Source organism: Scylla paramamosain, chromosome 6 (assembly GCF_035594125.1).
Source record: "Scylla paramamosain isolate STU-SP2022 chromosome 6, ASM3559412v1, whole genome shotgun sequence".
In the NCBI taxonomy this organism is placed as follows: Eukaryota; Metazoa; Arthropoda; class Malacostraca; order Decapoda; family Portunidae; genus Scylla; species Scylla paramamosain.
Genome location: NC_087156.1, coordinates 6445001 through 6452500, shown reverse-complemented (window position 1 = coordinate 6452500; position 7500 = coordinate 6445001). Strand labels below are relative to the sequence as shown.

The 7500-nt window shown below is 39.8% G+C and overlaps 1 protein-coding gene and 1 long non-coding RNA gene across 4 annotated transcripts in view; one reads left to right on the top strand and one right to left on the bottom strand.

The window, feature by feature from the left end:
• Positions 1-7500, bottom strand: part of LOC135101265 (uncharacterized) — a 175023-nt gene that overhangs the window by 63492 nt on the left and 104031 nt on the right. For all 3 annotated transcript variants that reach the window (XR_010269179.1, XR_010269178.1, XR_010269180.1), the window contains one exon: positions 1400-1439. This is a non-coding gene — a long non-coding RNA (uncharacterized LOC135101265). The remainder of the gene's footprint in view (positions 1-1399; positions 1440-7500) is intronic.
• Positions 6416-7500, top strand: part of LOC135101090 (homeotic protein proboscipedia-like) — an 8559-nt gene continuing 7474 nt past the window's right edge. Inside the window, exon 1 of the mRNA XM_064004662.1 lies at positions 6416-7422. The gene's annotated coding sequence lies outside the window, so the exon portion shown is untranslated. The remainder of the gene's footprint in view (positions 7423-7500) is intronic.

The window sequence follows — 7500 nt, the reverse complement described above, 5'->3', positions numbered from 1 at the left end:
TTTAAGAAGTAACTTAAAAAATAATGCAACATAGTAGTAAAGATCGGAGGGATAACTTATGTCCATAATATATATATATATATATATATATATATATATATATATATATATATATATAAATATATATATATATATATATATATATATATATATATATATATATATTGTTTTTTTTTTTATTTTCTTCTGCTCGTATGATGAACGCATCTATCCCATCATTATGTACCAAAAGAAATAATGATTACAATCCAATGTGTTATTCCATAGTAGAAGCGTAAATACTACAAGGCACGGTCTTTCTAAACCCAATGGAGGAAAGAACGGCTCTTGCACTTTCCAGTGCGTGGAGGTGTAGTGAGATTTGGAAAAGCTTCACTATTCTAGCCCATCTACCATAAAATGTTAGTCTCGTTTTACAAAAATCAGTACACAGATCATTTATATTTTCAGAAAGGGAGATATACATTATTACTTTTCTCTTACTGATCGTTCTTAAACAAGACCAATAGTATGCTTCAAACAAAAGGAAAGACAAGTAAGAACCCTATATCCAAGCTTGTAATTCTTATTGAAGTTTGGAAATCCACTGTGTGTATACGGTAGTAAATGTTCTATGTCTCTGTTATGTCACTGTATGTTACCTTTAGTAACATACTCTTGCCTGAGTAAAACTGAATTCCATTAATGTCATAGTGGATGTATTCTCAATCATTCATCCCTTTCTCTGGTAAACTCTGGAACTCCCTGCCTGCTTCTGTATTTCCACCTTCCTATGACTTGAATTCCTTCAAGAGGGAGGTTTCAAGACACTTATTCATCAATTTTGACTACTGCTTTGACCCTTTTATGGGACTGGCATTTCAGTGGGCATTTTTTTTTTTTATTGGATTTTTGTTGCCCTTGGCCAGTGTCCTTCCTACATTAAAAAAAAAAAAAAAAAAAAAGCGACGCACCGCCACCGCCTTCATCGACACCTGCTGCCTCTCCTCGGCAAGCAGAACCCGTAGCGGTGCTCCTCCCAAAGTAATAAATTATCACTGCACGCCGAGCTATACGCCTCATGAAAATTATATAACATATTCGCGGACTATCCTGACGCCTCAGCACCAATGGAAATATGTTACGATGTCTTCAATCAACTGGACAGAAGATGCCCCACGATGTCATTCTCTTATCTCCTCTGTTCCCCGTGGTTCTAATAATGAGATAATCACTCTCACATGGAAGCATCAACCATAAGACGAATGAACAGCAAAAGCTAAACAGAGATCACTTGACAATAAATAAATAAATAAGTAAATAATAATAATAAACAAATAAATAAATAAAAATTCATACGTTTAGTAAAATCTGAAGAAAAAAAAAAACAGGAAAAGAAACTTCAGGAATAGATACATACCAAATTGCTGGCGGGTGCTGGGGCCGTGAACGCAAGACTCCTGGAAAAGAAAAATAAATAAATAGAAATAAATAAATAAATGAAATAAATAAAATATAATAATAATAATAATAATAATAATAATAATAATAAATAAATGAATAAATAATTAAATATAACCCCTCTCTCTCTCTCTCTCTCTCTCTCTCTCTCTCTCTCTCTCTCTCTCTTCTCTAAGATTTATGTACCCGATAGAATTTCCCCCTAAATCCTGAAAAAAAAAAAAAAAAAGTCAAGCATCAGAGAGGCAAAGCGTTATCGATCGTATTCAACGAATCTTTAACAGTTGGTAAAGTTCCAACATGCTGACTGGAAATGTGCCAGTGTAACACCACTCTCCATGGAAGGAACAAGTCACAACCAGGAAATTATTGACCAGATAACCTGACGTCACTGTTTGCCGATTAATAGAGGCCTTCACTGGAGATAATATGGTGAAATGCTTTGATGATAAGTTAATAAATAGTTCATCACACAGTCTCTAGAAAAGCGTTCATGCCCAACTAACCTCCTTGACTTTCCTCATGACAGTGTTGAAGAGTAATGAAGACACCACCAACAGATGTCCTATTACCCGCCCTACAAAAGACGCTATTAACAGCTATTCACTAAGACACGCACACACGGCATCAATGGTTACTACCACTGATGGTTGGCTCTCTGACCGGAAAGAGGGGAGTGGTTCTAAACATCTCGTTGGCTTGATGTAACAAGTGGCGTATCCCGGGGTGCGGTGCTTCGCCCTGTTCTGTTCCAAACTCTGGTGTTCGTCAAGCACATCGGCGCTCACCTGCAGAGTATCAGTGTTTGCCGGGAGTGAAGTAGCCACGACGGCACACAAAGAGACACTGCAGTAAGTTTATATTGGTTAACTAGTTGGACCACAGTTCGTCCCATGGTGCTTCAAGTCAGTAAATACAAAGTACCACTTCACATCAGAACTAATAATGAATGACAAAACATCTTTCTTCAGTGATTAAGGAAAAGGATTTCGAAATCCAAACATCAAATGATCTAAAGTTTGCTCAACATTGCTTATAATTCGTTAAATTTGCTAACCGACTAATAGGTTTCATCGGATCGAAAATAAATCAGAAGGGAGTTACATCAATACTTTATAATTCCCTGGTTCGACTATATTTTGAGTTCTGCGAATAGCATTTAGAAAAAAAAATAGTACAACAGAGTATCTTCAATGATACTCGTACTTCAACTAACACGTATTCCTTTCGTCTTTCAAAACGAGGGATGCGAGATGATTTAATAGAACTGCTTAAAATACCTGAAAGATTCCACAACAATAATGTAAATTACTAAGTTACCGTTAACTGATCAAATATAGCAAGAAGACATAACACGTTCGAGATAAAATATTCACGTGAAATAAAGCCTTTCTCAGAGGTGTTGTTCACGTTCAGAAATCTTTGTTATTTAATCTCGTCGAAAGCACAATAGTTACAGCATTCAAAGGAATGGACAAGCTTTTGGTTTCCAGTCCACAGTTTACAGGTTTATGTTGTTTACTTGTGTTATACAGTGATGGCTGTCCAGCACCACACGCGTTGCAACAGTAATGGTTCTTATTTCTCTTCTTGTCAACATTTGCTGATGGGAGTGGTGGATTAGAGGTCTTCGTCCATGCTAGCCTGTTTTTCTCATTGTACTCGCATGCCATATAGTGTAGTTCCAAAAACCGTCATATAAGGATCTACAGGTCAGCTGTGGTTTCTTATCTTTTGAGTTCTCTTGTGCTCCCCCTCCCCTCCCCCCCTCTCTCTCTCTCTCTGAACCATATGTGCCGTGCCCTACATAACACGGGGGCCACTCGGTCACTCTCGTCAGTCACCTCGAGGCGTCACAAAACGAGCGTCACTAACTCTCACAAACATAACCATTAGCGCCACAACGGAGTTGCCGAGGACCCCGACGCGCTTCACCAAACAAAGACCGGTCCCAGTGAAATGTACTGTGAGCGTATTAAGAGGTACCTTGGCTAGGGGGAAAGTTTATACAGTTTCATACTTTCTAGATATTCAGAACAACTCTAACGGTGGTATCGACCCAATAAAACGATAACTACTAAATTGAACGTGGTCAAAGTGCCTGTAAATCCTGTAGTTCACGCAGTTTGATTTTTTTTTATGGAACTTCCCTAAATTTTAGCAACAGTTTTTCTTTTTAGTGTAATCTTGCGTCAGTTAATCTGATGGAATTTAAACATGAATCTACAGTGCTTGATAAAATTACTTGTACTCTCAGGAAAGAAAATCCGCTTTCTTTTTTTATTTTTAACATGACCCAAGTCACGTCCCATTTAGTACAATAGCGTACAGTAATCACATATTCTCTCTCTCTCTCTCTCTCTCTCTCTCTCTCTCTCTCTCTCTCTCTCTCTCTCTCTCTCTCTCTGTGTGTGTGTGTGTGTGTGTGTGTGTGTGTGTGTGTGTGTGTGTGTGTGTGTGTGTAATTATATGTAATTATATGTATTAAGCATTATTATCTTAATGTAGCGACAACACGTGACTTTTATTGCTATGTCTGCCTATCACCACGAGGCAGTACGTAGGCTGCTTAGTGTAATGCCTTCCCGTCTCCTAATTTCATTCCTTACCACAGATTTCCCATGTCCTCGTTTCCCGCATGTTGTATGGTGAACTCATCTAATGTTTCCTACTGACATGCTGCTGGAGGGAGTAATAAGCAAGGGTGGTGCTGGTGGTGGTGGTGATGGTGGTGATGGGAGTGGTGGCGGTGGTGATGGGGATGGTGGTAGTGGTAGTGGTAGTAGTAGTAGTAGTAGTTATGGCAGCAGTAGTAATTCAACAGATCTAGTTTTGCTGTTCCCCCCCCCCCTTTCTCTCTCTCTCTCTCTCTCTCTCTCTCTCTCTCTCTCTCTCTCTCTCTCTCTCTCTCTCTCTCTCTCTCTCTCAATTGCATCACAAGTACTCGCCTTCACTTTCCCAGGGTCGCCCACCCCCAGGAGGGTCTCACTGCACGCACCACACGGCCGACAAGCGACAGATGCGGGACGCGCTTACCTGGCAGGCTCACCGGGCAACGAGGAGCGTCGACAGACAAGCGGCTGAGGTAACGGGGAAGAGGCGGGGGGGGAAGGGGACGCCACTACCAATAACACACTGGAGGTTACCTATATGTTATGACTGCCTCTGTCATTAGTATAACCACAGGCCTTACTGCCATCATCACTGCTGTAACTACTTGAGGAAATGCAGGTGTGTCGTGCTTCTGCCCTTACCTCCGTTACACTGAAAAGGCTCAAGCTGAAGTTACACAGGTTTTTAAGGATTTTTTTTTCTTGGTTCTAGTGACAGACTGACCAGATTTCTACATTATTAACAATGAAAAACACTCTTGAGAACCCGGATAATCATCTCTGTAGCCTTTTGAGAATTGTCCTAGCAAGAGAACAATGGGCTTCGGAGTACGAGGCTATGTTGCATGATCCTTTTTGCGTCCCTGATTGCATTTGTCTTAAGAGACACTTGTGGCTTTCAGGGAACGTGATAAATCTTATAAACTTTACTTAAATAAATACTATCATTAATTCTCCCTTCTTCCATTCTTTTTGTCGCGTATTCTTTCTTTCCCTTTCGTGTTTCATCTCATCTTAACGTTCCTTGGCCTACGAAAATTATAGCTTATGAACACTAGCACCACAACCACCTATTGTACGCATCAGGAACAAATGCTGACAATATTTCAGACAATAATCACCAGCACCATTATCACTATTACAAGTACTAGGTAAAAACCAGATAATAATAATAGTAAGATGCTTGTGAATAATACAGGCTATCACCGTTACCTCTCAGACAACGATAATAAATGCAGGAAATATTTCAGACACTAACCACTCCTTCATTACTGCACCCGCCACCACTACTTCCATAATTATTATTATTACTAGCTGAAGGTGCTATAAAACTTTGAGTATAATGTTAACTACCTGTACATAACCACACAGGCGGCGAGAACAAATGCCACCAATATCTCAAACAGTCACCGTCACTACCATTGCAAGAGATACTCGTACAAGTGGAAAAAAGTGTTACAAGAGATACAAGTGGAAAAAAAAAAGAAAACATGACTTAACACCACAGTAACACACAAAAAGCCACCTGCATCTCAAACAATCACCATCTCTATCATCATCCTCACCACCGCAAGATATACAAATTTAATCCAGGAGACAGTGCGAAGATAACAATATGCACTTAGAACACAACTTCTACGGCTGTTAAAAAAAAAAAAAACGAGAACACTTTAAATACCAACATTACTATGCAGGCAAAGAAAATTATACACATGATAACTGTAAGACCGCTTCAAAAAAAAAAAAAGGGTAACAAAAATTTTCACTTAGCAGGTGTGAAGAGAAAACCTGCCTCATATGCCTCCCAACCGTGTAATTACCGCGGACTTAACCTGCCCATTACCTGACAGGCTCACCTCTCGGAGAAACGGTACGTGAGAATGAGTGTTGGGGGGGAGGGGAGGCGGAGAGGAAGGAAGGAAGGGGAGTGCGTAGAGAGGAGGAGGAGAGTTGGGATGAAGAAGTAAAGAGGAGAGGAAAAGAATGGGTAATGGAGAGAGGGGAGAAGTGTGTAAAGGGGAAGAAGATTTGATGAAAAAAATGAAGGGAAGGGAAGGGAAGGAAAAGAGAGGACAAAAGAGATGGGAGAAATATATAAAAGACAGGAAGATTCTGGATGAAAAAAATAAAGGGGAAGGAAGGAAAACGGAAGGCAAAGAAAAGGGGAGGAAGATTTGGGATGAAAAAATAAAGAGGAGGAAAAGAACAGAGAAGACAGGAGAGACGACGAGATGCAAAGAAGAAGAAAGACTTGGGATGATGATCTGACGTGAATGAACGAAAGAGAAAAAAAGAGAAAAAGGGAAAAAAATGAAAGAGGAGAATAGGTAAGAGAGTAGGAAAGAAGTAGGAAGGTGGGAAAAGCAAATAGAGGAAGGGAATGGGAGGGAGGGAGAGAGAATAGAACAAGGGAGATGAAGTATACGTAATGAAGGGGAAAGGGTGGTGGTGGGAGGAGGGATGTGGGTCAGTATTAAGAGAGGATGGCGTATGGCAGGAATGCTCATTGTCGCCACTACTCTGCCTCTCTTCGCCGCCACAACACCGCACCTCACCGCAGCCGCTCCTCTCCCTCCACGACTCCTCAACACAATACACCGCTACTTAAACTTACGCCGCTGGAAGAAGAGCAACTGAGGCTTTTAGTTCTTCAACTAAGCTTAAATGAAAGAAAGCCTACAATGTAATAATAAGTAGATAACGATAGTAATTGTGACTACTAGACTACGAGAGTGAAATAGCTATAAACAAGACATATATGGAACAGTGAAGAAGAAAGGAAACTGTACTGACTTAAGTGAAGCGATACTGAAAGTGTAGCAGGACTGTGAATGCATATCTTTGTGTGTTTGTGAGTGATGTGACAAAACAAACAGAGCAGAGGGGAAATTTCGTGTCCAAAAAAAAAAAAAAAAGATAAAGTTTGAGCAAAATAAAACCGTGATTTGAGAGAGAGAAAAAAAACAAACAAACAAAGGAAAGAAGCCTCAGTTCTGCGCTAAAACAAATAAGAGAAAGAAAGAAAAAATACAGAAATAATCTAAGTTGTGAGAGAAAAAAAAGTATTTTATGAAAGTAGAAAAGAAGCAGCTCAGGTTGTGAAGGGAAACGAATAAAAACTAATCAAAGTTAAATTAGACGGAAAAAAGGGAAACTCCTGAAAATTTATGGTCATATAACCACAAAGAAAAAAAAGAAGAAAAGAAAGAAATTTGACCGTCCCGAGTGTGTGTGTGTGTGTGTGTGTGTGTGTGTGTGTGTGTGTGTGTGTGTGTTTGGATTGATCAGTGATTCAGAGGAGTCATGGAGAGGAGGCGCCGGGAGAGAATCATGAGCACTCTCTACGTCATCCTGCTGGCGATCATGACGGGTGAGTGCAGGAATGATCAAATTGTGTTCAAGTAAAGTAAGCAAAAAACACCTTGAAGAAGAATAAAATTAAATAATA